Genomic DNA, 17,256 nt, shown 5'->3' with positions numbered 1-17,256 from the left:
CGGGTGCTGCACCATGCAGGACACATACTACATCCATCCATCCATTTCCTACCGCTTGTCCCTTTTGCTACTACACTGTGTGCTAAATAACCCATACTACACTGTGTGCTAAATAACACATAGTCCACTGTGCTAAATAACACAACACTGTGTGCTAAATAACACATAGTCCACTGTGCTAAATAACACAACACAGTGTGCTAAATAACATATAGTCCACTGTGCTAAATAACACAACACTGTGTGCTAAATAACATATAGTCCACTGTGCTAAATAACACAACACTGTGTGCTAAATAACACATAGTCCACTGTGCTGAATAACACAACACTGTGTGCTAAATAACACATAGTCCACTGTGCTAAATAACACAACACTGTGTGCTAAATAACACAACACTGTGTGCTAAATAACACATAGTCCACTGTGCTAAATAACACAACACTGTGTGCTAAATAACACATAGTCCACTGTGCTAAATAACACAACACAGTGTGCTAAATAACACATAGTCCACTGTGCTAAATAACACAACACTGTGTGCTAAATAACACAGAGTCCACTGTGCTAAATAACACAACACTGTGTGCTAAATAACACATAGTCCACTGTGCTAAATAACACAACACTGTGTGCTAAATAACACATAGTCCACTGTGCTAAATAACACAACACTGTGTGCTAAATAACACATAGTCCACTGTGCTAAATAACACAACACTGTGTGCTAAATAACACATAGTCCACTGTGCTAAATAACACAACACAGTGTGCTAAATAACACATAGTCCACTGTGCTAAATAACACAACACTGTGTGCTAAATAACACACTGTACTAAATAACACAACACTGTGTGCTAAATAACACATAGTCCACTGTGCTAAATAACACAACACTGTGTGCTAAATAACACACTGTGCTAAATAACACAACACTGTGTGCTAAATAACACACTGTGCTAAATAACACAACACTGTGTGCTAAATAACACATAGTCCACTGTGCTAAATAACACAACACTGTGTGCTAAATAACACATAGTCCACTGTGCTAAATAACACAACACTGTGTGCTAAATAACACACTGTGCTAAATAACACGACACTGTGTGCTAAATAACACATAGTCCACTGTGCTAAATAACACAACACTGTGTGCTAAATAACACACTGTGCTAAATAACACAACACTGTGTGCTAAATAACACATAGTCCACTGTGCTAAATAACACAACACTGTGCTAAATAACACATAGTCCACTGTGCTAAATAACACAACACTGTGCTAAATAACACATAGTCCACTGTGCTAAATAACATGTAGTCCACTGTGCTAAATAACACAAAGTCCACTGTGCTAAATAACACAGTCCACTGTGCTAAATAACACAGTCCACTGTGCGAAATAACACAGTCCACTGTGCTAAATAACACAGTCCACTGTGCTAAATAACACACCATGTCACTAAGCTGTGCTACATGTAAATAATCTATCATTTCACACACATATACGACACCGAGGTGGTAAAAAAACACAGCTACATTCCTCAAATGATATTTTTCATTAATTGTACTCAATATTGCTTCTTGTTAACTGCAGCTTGCATCCATCCATTCTTCTACCGCTTGTTAACTGTATAAATACATGTTCAACTACCGCTTGTTAACTGTATAAATACATGTTAAACTACCACTTGTTAACTGTATAAATACATGTTCAACTACCGCTTGTTAACTCTATAAATACATGTTCAACTACCGCTTGTTAACTGTATAAATACATGTTCAACTACCGCTTGTTAACTGTATAAATACATGTTCAACTACCGCTTGTTAACTGTATAAATATATGTTCAACTACCGCTTGTTAACTGTATAAATACATGTTCAACTACCGCTTGTTAACTGTATAAATATATGTTCAACTACCGCTTGTTAACTGTATAAATACATGTTCAACTACCGCTTGTTAACTGTATAAATACATGTTTAACTACCGCTTGTTAACTGTATAAATACATGTTTAACTACCGCTTGTTAACTCTATAAATACATGTTCAACTACCACTTGTTAACTGTATAAATACATGTTCAACTTCCGCTTGTTAACTCTATAAATACATGTTCAACTTCCGCTTGTTAACTGTATAAATACATGTTCAACTTCGGCTTGTTAACTCTATAAATACATGTTCAACTACCGCTTGTTAACTGTATAAATACATGTTCAACTACCGCTTGTTAACTGTATAAATACATGTTTAACTACCGCTTGTTAACTCTATAAATACATGTTCAACTACCACTTGTTAACTGTATAAATACATGTTCAACTACCGCTTGTTAACTGTATAAATACATGTTTAACTACCGCTTGTTAACTGTATAAATACATGCTCAACTACCGCTTGTTAACTCTATAAATACATGTTCAACTACCGCTTGTTAACTGTATAAATACATGTTTAACTACCGCTTGTTAACTCTATAAATACATGTTCAACTACCGCTTGTTAACTGTATAAATACATGTTCATCTACTTCTTGTTAACTGTATAAATACATGTTCAACTACCGCTTGTTAACTGTATAAATACATGTTTAACTACCGCTTGTTAACTGTATAAATACATGTTCAACTACCGCTTGTTAACTCTATAAATACATGTTCAACTACCGCTTGTTAACTGTATAAATACATGTTCAACTACCGCTTGTTAACTCTATAAATACATGTTCAACTACCGCTTGTTAACTGTATAAATACATGTTCAACTACCGCTTGTTAACTGTATAAATACATGTTCAACTACCGCTTGTTAACTCTATAAATACATGTTCAACTACCGCTTGTTAACTCTATAAATACATGTTCAACTACCGCTTGTTAACTCTATAAATACATGTTCAACTACCGCTTGTTAACTGTATAAATACATGTTCAACTACCGCTTGTTAACTGTATAAATACATGTTCAACTACCGCTTGTTAAGTCTATTAATACATGTTCAACTACCGCTTGTTAACTGTATAAATACATGTTCAACTACCGCTTGTTAACTCTATAAATACATGTTCAACTACCGCTTGTTAACTGTATAAATACATGTTCAACTACCGCTTGTTAACTGTATAAATATATGTTCAACTACCGCTTGTTAACTCTATAAATACATGTTTAACTACCGCTTGTTAACTGTATAAATACATGTTCAACTACCGCTTGTTAACTCTATAAATACATGTTCAACTACCGCTTGTTAACTGTATAAATACATGTTCAACTACCGCTTGTTAACTCTATAAATACATGTTCAACTACCGCTTGTTAACTGTATAAATACATGTTCAACTACCGCTTGTTAACTGTATAAATATATGTTCAACTACCGCTTGTTAACTCTATAAATACATGTTTAACTACCGCTTGTTAACTGTATAAATACATGTTCAACTACCGCTTGTTAACTCTATAAATACATGTTTAACTACCACTTGTTAACTCTATAAATACATGTTCAACTACCGCTTGTTAACTCTATAAATACATGTTCAACACTGTTTGTTAAACTGGAGCAATTAAACAATAATAACTAGAAATGCAATAGGAAGCACAAACCTCCAACAATTACTAAGAATTAAATAGGAAGACCCAAACCAACAATAATAACTAGAAACTTTAACCTGGTCAAAGTGGATCAAATGGAGTCCAACCTTGTCAAAGCGGATCAAAAGGAGTCCAACCTTGTCAAAGCGGATCAAATGTAGTCCAACCTTGTCAAAGTGGATCAAATGGAGTCCAACCTTGTCGAAGCGGATCAAATGGAGTCCAACCTGGTCAAAGCGGATCAAATGGAGTCCAACCTTGTCGAAGCGGATCAAATGGAGTCCAACCTTGTCGAATTGGATCAAAAGGAGTCCAACCTTGTCAAAGCGGATCAAATGTAGTCCAACCTTGTCAAAGTGGATCAAATGGAGTCCAACCTTGTCGAAGCGGATCAAATGGAGTCCAACCTGGTCAAAGCGGATCAAATGGAGTCCAACCTTGTCGAAGCGGATCAAATGGAGTCCAACCTTGTCGAATTGGATCAAAAGGAGTCCAACCTGGTCAAAGTGGATCAAATGGAGTCCAACTTTGTCAAAGTGGATCAAGTGGAGTCTATCCTTGTCAAAGTGTTTCAGGCTATTCTGGGAAGTGGTGCCATTCGCGCCATGGACATCTTATATGTAGAAGCAGCATTGGCTGCTGTGATGCTAGAAATCGGGCCGCCATCTTGAAGTGGTGATGAGGAGCCAGCGAGCAGCCTACACTAACAGTTGACAGGTAGAAAACAAAGATGCTAAACTGACAGTTGACAGGTAGGAAACAAAGATGCTAAACTGACAGTTGACAGGTAGAAAACAAAGATGCTAAACTGACAGTTGACAGGTAGAAAACAAAGATGCTAAACTGACAGTTGACAGGTAGAAAACAAAGATGCTAAACTGACAGTTGACAGGTAGAAAACAAAGATGCTAAACTGACAGTTGACAGGTAGAAAACAAAGATGCTAAACTGACAGTTAGTTGACAGGTAGAAAACAAAGATGCTAAACTGACAGTTGACAGGTAGAAAACAAAGATGCTAAACTGACAGTAGACAGGTAGAAAACAAAGATGCTAAGCAGACAGTTGACAGGTAGGAAACAAAGATGCTAAACTGACAGTTGACAGGTAGAAAACAAAGATGCTAAACTGACAGTTGACAGGTAGGAAACAAAGATGCTAAACTGACAGTTGACAGGTAGAAAACAAAGATGCTAAACTGACAGTTGACAGGTAGAAAACAAAGATGCTAAACTGAAAGTTGACAGGTAGAAAACAAAGATGCTAAACTGACAGTTAGTTGACAGGTAGAAAACAAAGATGCTAAACTGACAGTTAGTTGACAGGTAGAAAACAAAGATGCTAAACTGACAGTTGACAGGTAGAAAACAAAGATGCTAAACTGACAGTAGACAGGTAGAAAACAAAGATGCTAAGCAGACAGTTGACAGGTAGGAAACAAAGATGCTAAACTGACAGTTGACAGGTAGAAAACAAAGATGCTAAACTGACAGTAGACAGGTAGAAAACAAAGATGCTAAACTGACAATTGACAGGTAGAAAACAAAGATGCTAAACTGACAGTTGACAGGTAGAAAACAAAGATGCTAAACTGACAGTTGACAGGTAGAAAAAAAAGATGCTAAACTGACAGTTGACAGGTAAAAAACAAAGATGCTAAAGTTACAGTTGACAGGTACAAAACAAAGATGCTAAAGTAACAGTTGACAGGTAGAAAACAAAGATGGTAAATTGACAGTTGACAGGTAGAAAACAAAGATGCTAAACTGACGGATGACAGGTAGAAAACAAAGATGCTAAACTGACAGTTGACAGGTAGAAAACAAAGATGCTAAACTGACAGTTGACAGGTAGAAAACAAAGATGCTAAACTGACAGTTGACAGGTAGAAAACAAAGATGCTAAACTGACACTTGACAGGTAGAAAAAAAAGATGCTAAACTGACAGTTGACAGGTAAAAAACCAAGATGCTAAACTGACAGTTGACAGGTAGAAAACAAAGATGATAAACTGACAGTTGACAGGTACAAAACAAAGATGCTAAACTGACAGTTGACAGGTAGAAAACAAAGATGCTAAACAGACAGCTGACAGATCGATAACAAATATGCCAAACTGACAGTTGACAGGTAAAAAACAAAGATGCTAAAGTGACAGTTGACTGGTACAAAACTAAAATGCTAAAGTGACAGTTGACAGGTACAAAACAAAGATGCTAAAGTAACAGTTGACAGGTAGAAAACAAAAATGCTAAACTGACAGTTGACAGGTAGAAAACAAAGATGCTAAACGGACAGTTGACAGGTAGAAAACAAAGATGCTGAACAGACAATTGACAGGTAGAAAACAAAGATGCTAAACTGACACTTGACAGGTAGAAAACAAAGATGCTAAACTGACAGTTGACAGGTAGAAAACAAAGATGCTAAACTGACAGTTGACAGGTAGAAAACAAAGATGCTAAACTGACAGTTGACAGGTAGAAAACAAAGATGCTAAAGTGACAGTTGACAGGTAGAAAACAAAGATACTAAACTGACAGTTGACAGGTAAAAAACAAAGATGCTAAACTGACAGTTGACAGGTAGAAAACAAAAATGCTAAACAGACAGTTGACAGATTGATAACAAAGATGCTAAACTGACAATTGACAGGTAGAAAACAAAGATGCTAAAGTGACAGTTGACAGGTAGAAAACAAAGATGCTAAACTGACAGTTGACAGGTAGAAAACAAAGATGCTAAACTGACAGTTGACAGGTAGAAAACAAAGATACTAAACTGACAGTTGACAGGTAAAAAACAAAGATGCTAAACTGACAGTTGACAGGTAGAAAACAAAAATGCTAAACAGACAGTTGACAGATTGATAACAAAGATGCTAAACTGACAATTGACAGGTAGAAAACAAAGATGCTAAAGTGACAGTTGACTGGTAGAAAACAAAGATGCTAAACTGACAGTTGACAGGTAGAAAACAAAGATGCTAAACTGACAGTTGACAGGCAGAAATCAAAGATGCTAAACTGACAGTTGACAGGTAGAAAACAAATATGCTAAACTGACAGTTTGCATGTAGAAAACAAAGATGCTAAAGTGACAGTTGACAGGTAGAAAACAAAGATGCCAAAGTGACAGTTGACAGGTAGAAAACAAAGATGCTAAACCGACAGTTGACAGTAGAAAACAAAGATGCTAAACTGACAGTTGACAGGTAGAAAACAAAGATGCTAAACCGACAGTTGACAGTAGAAAACAAAGATGCTAAACTGACAGTTGACAGGTAGAAAACAAAGATGCTAAACTGACAGTTGACAGTATAAAACAAAGATGCTAAACTGACAGTTGACAGGTAGAAAACAAAGATAGTGTTCAGTGTTTACCTGCTCAAATGAGCAGAGTCAAATGAACATAGGAATCGGGAGATTACTTTTGACAAGTAAGATTTAACATTAATGTACTATTGGTTGTTTTTTGTGAAAATAATATTAGCACAGAGTTGAGAAGAAGGAAAAATCTTCAACAGTACTGAAATCCTAGCCGCTAGCAAACAAGAGTAGGACAATAAGAGAATTGCTTGTCAATAAAAATAATTACATTAAAAAATGTCATACTTCCATCCATCCATCCATCTTCTACCCGCTTGTCCTTTTTGAGGTTGCGGGGGGTGCTGGAGCCTATCTCAGCTGACTAAGATGATCGAAGTTGAAATAAATGATGAAGATTAAGATTGTAAAAGCCAACAGAGGTAAAAGTTAGGACCACAGTCCAGATTGTGTAGGGGGGTGAGGGTACATATAAATACATATAAAACAATCACTGTCAACATGATCATTTAAGGGAAGAATGTAAGACAAAATATCAATACAAAGTGTCAAGACAGAATAAAATCTCTGCTGCTGCAGCAACAGAGATACAGTCTAAAAGATATATAGATATCTAATGTAGGCACCAGCGCCCCCTGCCACCCCAAAGTGAATAAGCGGTAGAAAATGGATGGATGTTTTCATACATTGTTTATGTAGGACATATATATATATATATATATATATATATATATATATATATATATATATATATATATATATATATATATATATATATATATATATATAAATAAATATATATATATATACATACATATATATATATATATACACACATACATATACATATATATATACATATATATATATATATATATATATATATATATATATATATATATATATATATATATATATACACACATACATATACATATATATATATATATATATATATATATATATATATATATATATACATACACACCTGTGTATTGGTTGGGACATCCCTGCGCTGCTGATCCGCCGCCGCTTGTGATGGTTTCCTGCTGGCTCCACTGTGGACGGGACTCTATCTGCTGTGTTGGATCCACTTTGGACTGGACTCTCACGGTTGTGTTGGATCCGCTATGGATTGAACTTTCACAGTATCGTGTTAGACCTGCTCGACATCCATTGCTTTCGGTTCCCCTAGAGGGGGAAACCCACATATGCGGTCCTCTCCAAGGTTTCTTATAGTCATCATTGTCACCGACGTCCCACTGGGTGTGAGTTTTCCTTGCCCTTATGTGGGCTCTACCGAGGATGTCGTTGTGGTTTGTACAGCCCTTTGAGACACTAGTGATTTAGGACTATATAAATAATCATTGATTGATTTATAACCTAATCATATTGTTTCTTCAATTTAAAAATATCTGACCGTTTTATCCCCCTTCTCTGGGATTATATTCCCAGTTTTGATCTGGTCACTTATAGCATAAAATAATATTCTATTACTGTCAAGCAAACTATGAATAATAAAGCATGTGTCCTTTATCATAGCTGCACGTATGACAAATAGTGTGTGAAAATGAGCGGTATTGAGTGAAGTAAGATGAATGAAATGTGCAGACACTTCATTGCTCTGACAAATGAATTGCACTTAGTGGAGAGGATCACCACTCCAAGATGGCGGCCCCGCGTCTCGCCAGTAGCGCTCCATGCTGCGTCCCCTTGCAACATGTCACCACCTAATCGTGTATTAGCACCACTGCCGGACTACTTTAAACTTATTTCAACTCTTCAGCACACAACAAAACAACAACAAAGAAGATATTAAATCATTGTGGAGAAGAGCAAAATAATATACCGATACACGATAAATTAAAATAATAATAAACCGCAAAAAGTGTTGGAAAACATGTGTTTTTTTAGTACGTAAAATTCCATTCTGTTTTTTTTAAGGCGGTCTGTCGTAACGTTTTTAGCATTCACGCTGACATTGTGAGTTGTTGTATTAGTGTTCCTAAAAACAGACATACTGCCCCCCAGATACATTTGTGTTTCCTAAAACTGGCCCCCGAGTCTAAATAATAGCCCAGGCCTGCCATAAACGGCATATTTATACAATACATCACCTCCATGTTAAATACATGTTTTCACGGGAAGGAGAAACGTATTTTGAAGGTTTGGCGGCAGTAATCTTGTCTACTTGCTTTCCTTTTCTTTCCGTGACATATTTCGCCGGTGTTGAAAGTGCCTTGACGTCATGAGTCATGGAGTCATGGAGTCATGGAGTCAAGGAGTCATGATGCCAAGTCCGCCGGGTCCATTCACGTCACACACCTCACCTTCGACAATGAAGACCCTCCTAATAAAAAAATAAATAAATAAAAAAGACCCTCCAAATGAACAGCGCGCGAGATGCATACGTCACCGGAACCGGAAACTGCGCTGTTTGAATCCAGGCTTACATTTGTTCCGCTCTTGTTTCTCGGGGAATGTTTTGAAAGAGGCGCATTGAAAGGAGCAGGAAGTGTTGAGGTCGCCTGCCTGCGGACCACAAGGTAACAAGTTCGTCCAAATAACCTTCACCAAAAGCTGTTAATCACACATTGTTTCTGTCACTGGACACACATACTTACTGGCTGCTCTTTACAGCCTTGCAAATAACCTTCACCGAGCTCCTTTCACAAACCTAAGCTTTGGAATTGTTAGTTCAACCAAGCACGCACTTGGATTCATATTGTTGTTGATGAATGATTGTAAAGGTCATACTATTGTTGATGAATGATTGTAAAGGTCATACTATTGTTGATGAATGATTGTAAAGGTCATACTATTGTTGATGAATGATTGTAAAGGTCATACTATTGTTGATGAATGATTGTAAAGGTCATACTATTGTTGTTGTTAATGAATGATTGTAAAGGTCATAATGTTGTTGATGAATGATTGTAAAGGTCATACTATTGTTGATGAATGATTGTAAAGGTCATACTATTGTTGATGAATGATTGTAAAGGTCATACTATTGTTGATGAATGATTGTAAAGGTCATACTATTGTTGTTGTTAATGAATGATTGTAAAGGTGATACTATTGTTGATGAATGATTGTAAACGTCATATTGTTGTTGATGAATGATTGTAAAGGTCATACTATTGTTGATGAATGATTGTAAAGGTCATACTATTGTTGATGAATGATTGTAAAGGTCATACTATTGTTGATGAATGATTGTAAAGGTCATACTATTGTTGATGAATGATTGTAAAGGTCATACTATTGTTGATGAATGATTGTAAAGGTCATACTATTGTTGATGAATGATTGTAAAGGTCATAACATTGTTGATGAATGATTGTAAAGGTCATACTATTGTTGATGAATGATTGTAAAGGTCATACTATTGTTGTTGTTAATGAATGATTGTAAAGGTGATACTATTGTTGATGAATAATTGCAAAGGTCATATTGTTGTTGATGAATGATTGTAAAGGTCATATTGTTGTTGATGAATGATTGTAAAGGTCATACTATTGTTGATGAATGATTGTAAAGGTCATATTGTTGTTGATGAATGATTGTAAAGGTCATACTATTGTTGATGAATGATTGTAAAGGTCATACTATTGTTGATGAATGATTGTAAAGGTCATACTATTGTTGATGAATGATTGTAAAGGTCATAATATTGTTGATGAATGATTGTAAAGGTCATACTATTGTTGATGAATGATTGTAAAGGTCATACTATTGTTGTTGTTAATGAATGATTGTAAAGGTGATACTATTGTTGATGAATAATTGCAAAGGTCATATTGTTGTTGATTAATGATTGTAAAGGTCATATTGTTGTTGATGAATGATTGTAAAGGTCATACTATTGTTGATGAATGATTGTAAAGGTCATATTGTTGTTGATGAATGATTGTAAAGGTCATACTATTGTTGATGAATGATTGTAAAGGTCATACTATTGTTGTTGTTAATGAATGATTGTAAAGGTGATACTATTGTTGATGAATAATTGCAAAGGTCATATTGTTGTTGATGAATGATTGTAAAGGTCATATTGTTGTTGATGAATGATTGTAAAGGTCATATTGTTGTTGATGAATGATTGTAAAGGTGATACTATTGTTGTTGTTGATGAATGATTGTAAAGGTGATACTATTGTTGTTGTTGATGAATGATTGTAAAGGTCATACTATTGTTGATGAATGATTGTAAAGGTCATACTATTGTTGATGAATAATTGCAAAGGTCATATTGTTGTTGATGAATGATTGTAAAGGTCATATTGTTGTTGATGAATGATTGTAAAGGTCATACTATTGTTGATGAATGATTGTAAAGGTCATACTATTGTTGATGAATGATTGTAAAGGTCATGTTGCTGTTGATGAATGATTGTAAAGGTGATACTATTGTTGATGAATAATTGCAAAGGTCATATTGTTGTTGATGAATGATTCTAAAGGTCATGTTGTTGTTGATGAATGATTCTAAAGGTCATACTATTGTTGTTGAATGATTGTAAAGGTCATGTTGTTGTTGATGAATGATTGTAAAGGTCATATTGTTGTTGATGAATGATTGTAAAGGTGATACTATTGTTGATGAATAATTGCAAAGGTCATATTGTTGTTGATGAATGATTGTAAAGGTCATATTGTTGTTGATGAATGATTGTAAAGGTCATACTATTGTTGATGAATGATTGTAAAGGTCATACTATTGTTGATGAATGATTGTAAAGGTCATACTATTGTTGATGAATGATTGTAAAGGTAATACTATTGTTGATGAATGATTGTAAAGGTCATGTTGTTGTTGATGAATGATTGTAAAGGTAATACTATTGTTGATGAATGATTGTAAAGGTAATACTATTGTTGATGAATGATTGTAAAGGTCATGTTGTTGTTGATGAATGATTGTAAAGGTAATACTATTGTTGATGAATGATTGTAAAGGAAATACTATTGTTGATGAATGATTATAAAGGTCATGTTGTTGTTGATGAATGATTGTAAAGGTCATATTGTTGTTGATGAATGATTGTAAAGGTCATACTATTGTTGATGGATGATTGTAAAGGTCATATTGTTGTTGATGAATGATTGTAAATGTCATATTGTTGTTGATGAATGATTGTAAAGGTCATACTATTGTTGATGAATGGTTGTAAAGGTCAAACTGTTGTTGATGAATGGTTGTAAAGGTCAAACTGTTGTTGATGAATGATTGTAAAGGTCATGTTGTTGATGAATGATTGTAAAGGCCATACTATTGTTGATGAATGATTGTAAAGGTCATATTGTTGTTGATGAATGATTGTAAAAGTCTTATTGTTGCTGATGAATGAGTGTAAAGGTCACATTGTTGTTGATGAGTGATTGTAAAGGTCATGTTGTTGATGAGTGATTGTAAAGGTCATATTGTTGTTGATTAATGATTGTAAGGTCATATTGTTGTTGATTAATGATTGTAAAGGTCATACTATTGTTGATGAATGATTGTAAAGGTCATGTTGCTGATGAATGATTGTAAAGGTCATATTGTAGTTGATGAATGATTGTAAATGTCATATTGTTGTTGATGAATGATTGTAAAGGTCATACTATTGTTGATGAATAATTGTAAAGGTCATATTGTTGTTGATGAATGATTGTAAAGGTCATACTATTGTTGATGAATAATTGTAAAGGTCATATTGTTGTTGATGAATGATTGTAAAGGTCATATTGTTGTTGGAACATGCATTGATCAATTTAATAAGAAAATGTTCGAGTTATATGAAAAATATAATGATAAGATGATCTTGATTTGTGGTGACTTTAACATTGATTTGATGAAATATAATGATCACATGAAAACCACTGATTTTGTTAATCTTATGTTTAGCTTGAGTTTCTTTCCACTAATTGTAAAACCTAGCAGAATAACAAAGGACAGCCTAACATTAATTGATAATATGTTTATAAATGTATTTGATGGGAAGAGAAAAAGTGGACTATTAGTGACTGATGTAAGTGATCACTTGCCTGTTTTTACAGTGATCCAAATGAACAACGAGCCAAACTTACACACAAAAAGACAAATAAATAATTTTGTTAGAATAAAATCACCAGAAGCAGTTAATGCATTCAAAGCTGATCTTTTAAATCAAGACTGGCAAAATGTTTTTGTGGAGGATACTAATGAAGCATACGATACATTCCTGGATATATTTCTGACACTTTATGACCATCATTGTCCATTGAGAGAATATAAGCAAAATACTAAAACGAGGGAAAAACCATGGATAACAAGGGGTTTAGTAAAAGCCTGTAAAAAAAAAAAAGACTTTACAAGGAATTTATTAAGAATCGAACAAAGGAAAATGAGGACAAATATAAAAAGTATAAAAACAGATTGACATGTATCATGAGGCTGCAACAAAAAAACTATTATGAACAATTGCTGCATAAACATAAAAATAATATCATTGAAACCTGGCATGTGCTTAATACTATGATTAAAAAATCTAGCAATAAGGACTTTACAGCATATCTGGTAAAAGATGACAACTCAATTATTGAAAATATAGAAGAAATAGCTGAGGAATTCAATAAGTTTTTTGTGAATGTTGGCCCAAATTTGGTAAAAAATATTAATTTAAAAATGAAGCATGAGAAAAAGTTAAAGCCTGTATCTCACATAAACAATTCAATGTTTCTTGGTGGAGTTTGTGAAAGTGATGTGTCAGAAGTGGTCAGAAAGTTTAAAAATAAAAAAATCTGTCGATGGTAACAAGGTGGATATGTCACTTGTCAAAGAAGTGATGGATTGTGTCCTGAAGCCGTTTACTTATATATGCAATAAATCTTTATCAACTGGAATTTTTCCTGACAAAATGAAAATCGCAAAAGTTATTCCAATTTATAAAAATGGTGATAAACATATGGTCTCAAATTACAGACCTGTGTCCTTACTACCTCAATTTGCAAACATTCTTGAAAAATTATTTGTAAATAGACTTGATAAGTTTATTGACAAACATGAGCTATTGAATGAGCATCAGTGTGGCTTCAGGAGTAATCGATCTACATCCCGAGTAGTGATGGACTTTGTAGAAAACATAACTACAGCAATAGAAACCAAGCAACACACCATTGGAGTATTTATTGACTTATGTAAAGCTTTTGACACAATCCATCATTCCTTACTTCTGCAGAAATTGGAAAAATATGGCATAAGAGGTGTTTCGCAACAGTGGTTAAGTAGTTATTTAAGTAACAGATCTCAATATGTGGAAATGAATAAGACTAAATCACAGCCAAGAAGAGTAACTTGTGGGGTTCCACAAGGCTCGGTATTGGGACCTAAGTTATTTATACTCTACCTAAAGGATATTTGTTCAGTATCTAATAAATTGAAATGTATTATGTTTACAGAGTATACAAATGTTTATTGTTCAGGAGAAGACTTGAAGGAAGTGTTGAGGATAATAGAGGTTGAGTTAATTCAGCTAATAAAGTAGTTTGATATTAATAAGTTATCATTAAATGATAAGAAAACTAAATTTATGGTGTTTAGTGGTGCAAGGACAAATTGTGAAGCTAAATTAAAATTAAATCAAGTGGAAATTGATTGAGTATTTGAAACTAAATTCTTGGGAATAATAATTGATCATAAACTGTGTTGGAAACCGCATATTGAATATATAAAAGGAAAAATATCCAAATCTATTGCTATTCTTTTTAAAGTAAGACACATGCTGAATAAGACATGCCTGCACATGTTGTATTATTCTTTTATGTTTCCATATTTAACGTATTGTGATGAAATTGAGGGAAATGTTTATAAAACAAACATAGACCCAATAATAAAACTTCCAAAAAGGGTCATTAGAATAATACACAAAGCCTGCTACTATGAACATACCAATCCATTATTTATAAGTTCAAATGTGTTAACATTTTCAGACATTGTGTTTTTAAAAAAACATGGAAATTATGTTTGGAGTAAAGAACAACAGCCTTCCAGCTTGTATTCTCAGGCTATTTCATTTAAGAGGAGAAATCTATAATTTACGGGGGATATCAATTTTTGAAATAGGTAAGGCGAGAACAAACAAATATAAAATACAAATGTATTACAGTTTTAGGAATTAAATGGTGGAAGAAGCTCAGTGATGAGCTAAAGACATGCACTTCTTTGGTAAGGTTTAAGAAAACATTGAAAGGTGAAATAATTGAAAATTATAAAATATAGTAACAATTACTTTCATCCCATTGATTTTTGATGTTTTTTTCTTTTAACGTTGATGTTCCAGGCAATCTAATCTTCTGTGAAGGTATAGGATAGGCAAATATAAGCTTTGGCTTCAGCCTATTCCTTTTTGGTCATTCTTTTTCTTTTCTTTCGTGTGTAAATTCGCATTATTGTATACATATAACATGTACTGTAAAACTGATCACACAAAATGGTTGATTGATTTGATTGATTATATGACAGAAATAAACTTATTTCATTCATTCATTCATTCATTCATACTATTGTAATGAATGATATTAAAGGTCATGTTGTTGATGAATGATTGTAAAGGTCATACTATTGTTGATGAATGATTGTAAAGGTCGTATTGTTGTTAATAAATGATTGTAAAGGTCATACTATTGTTGATGAATGATTGTAAAGGTCGTATTGTTGTTAATAAATTAATAAATGATTATAAAGGTCATACAATGTTTGATGAATGATTGTAAAGGTCATACTATTGTTAATGAATGATTGTAAAGGTCATACTATTGTTGATGAATGATTGTAAAGGTCATGTTGTTGATGAATGATCGTAAAGGTCATATTGTTGTTGATGAATGATTGTAAAGGTCATATTGTTGTTGATGAATGATTGTAAAGGTCTTATTGTTGTTAATGAATGATTGTAAAGGTCATACTATTGTTGATGAATGATTGTAAAGGTCATGTTGTTGATGAATGATTGTAAAGGTTATATTGTAGTTGATGAATGATTTTAAAGGTCATGTTGTTGATGAATGATTGTAAAGGTCATACTATTGTTGATGAATGATAGTAAAGGTTATATTGTAGTTGATGAATGATTTTAAAGGTCATGTTGTTGATGAATGATTGTAAAGGTCATACTATTGTTGATGAATGATAGTAAAGGTCATGTTGTTGATGAATGATTGTAAAGGTCATATTGTTGTTGATGAATGATTGTAAAGGTCATGTTGTTGATGAATGATTGCAAGGGTCATACTATTGTTGATGAATAATTGTAAAGGTCATATTGTTGTTGATGAATGATTGCAAGGGTCATACTATTGTTGATGAATAATTGTAAATGTCATATTGTTGTTGATGAATGATTGTAAAGGTCATATTGTTGTCGATGAATGATTGTAAAGGTCATACTATTGTTGATGAATGATTGTAAAGGTCATGTTGTTGATGAATGATTGTAAAGGTCATACTATTGTTGATGCATGATTGTAAAGGTCATGTTGTTGATGAATGATTGTAAAGGTCATATTGTTGTTGATGAATGATTGTAAAGGTCATATTGTTGTTGATGAATGATTGTAAAGGTCATACTATTGTTGATGAATGATTGTAAAGGTCATGTTGTTGATGAATGATTGTAAAGGTCATATTGTAGTTGATGAATGATTGCAAAGGTTATACTATTGTTGATGAATAATTGTAAAGGTGATATTGTTGTTTATGAATGATTTTAGAGGTCATATTGTTGTTGATGAATGATTGTAAAGGTCATACTATTGTTGATGAATGATTGTAAAGGACATATTGTTGTTGAATGATTGTAAAGGACATATTGTTGTTGATGAATGATTGTAAAGGTCATACTATTGTTGATGAATGATTGTAAAGGTCATATTGTTGTTGATGAATGATTGTAAAGGTCATACTATTGTTGACGAATGATTGTAAAGGTCATATTGTTGTTGATGAATGATCATAAAGGTCATATCGGGCGAGGGCGTATACGTATGTGACGTTTGAGGTGACAGACAGTATGTGACGTGTGTAAGAACCTGCGCTTATACTCTGTGAGAAGGAGACACAAGAAGGAGTGGGAAAGGCCTGTAGTGTAATGCCCGCAGCTAAAAACAACTGCGTGAGAACCTATACTCGGATATTACGATATAGTCATTTTCTATATCGCACAGAGACAAACCCGCGATATATCGCGTATATCGATATATCGCCTAGCCCTAGCAGAAATGTTACAATATGTTACTGCGTATCTCAGCAGCCAAGTTGGGAGTTTTGAAATGGTACTGTTGTCACCCATACATCCAT

General features: G+C 33.8%; 1 protein-coding gene across 1 annotated transcript in view; it reads right to left on the bottom strand.

Annotated features, from left to right (window-relative positions):
* The window catches only part of LOC133547903 (kalirin-like), a gene marked incomplete at its 3' end in the record, with an annotated part of 63,833 nt that extends 55,769 nt beyond the window's left edge, over window positions 1-8,064 (bottom strand). Inside the window, exon 1 of the mRNA XM_061893388.1 lies at window positions 7,924-8,064. The remainder of the gene's footprint in view (window positions 1-7,923) is intronic.
* Between the last annotated feature and the right edge of the window lie 9,192 nt (window positions 8,065-17,256).

This window comes from Nerophis ophidion, unplaced genomic scaffold (assembly GCF_033978795.1).
Source record: "Nerophis ophidion isolate RoL-2023_Sa unplaced genomic scaffold, RoL_Noph_v1.0 HiC_scaffold_262, whole genome shotgun sequence".
Taxonomy (NCBI): domain Eukaryota; kingdom Metazoa; phylum Chordata; class Actinopteri; order Syngnathiformes; family Syngnathidae; genus Nerophis; species Nerophis ophidion.
The sequence above is the reverse complement of the archived record's forward strand: the minus strand, read 5'-3'. Positions and strand labels throughout refer to the sequence as shown.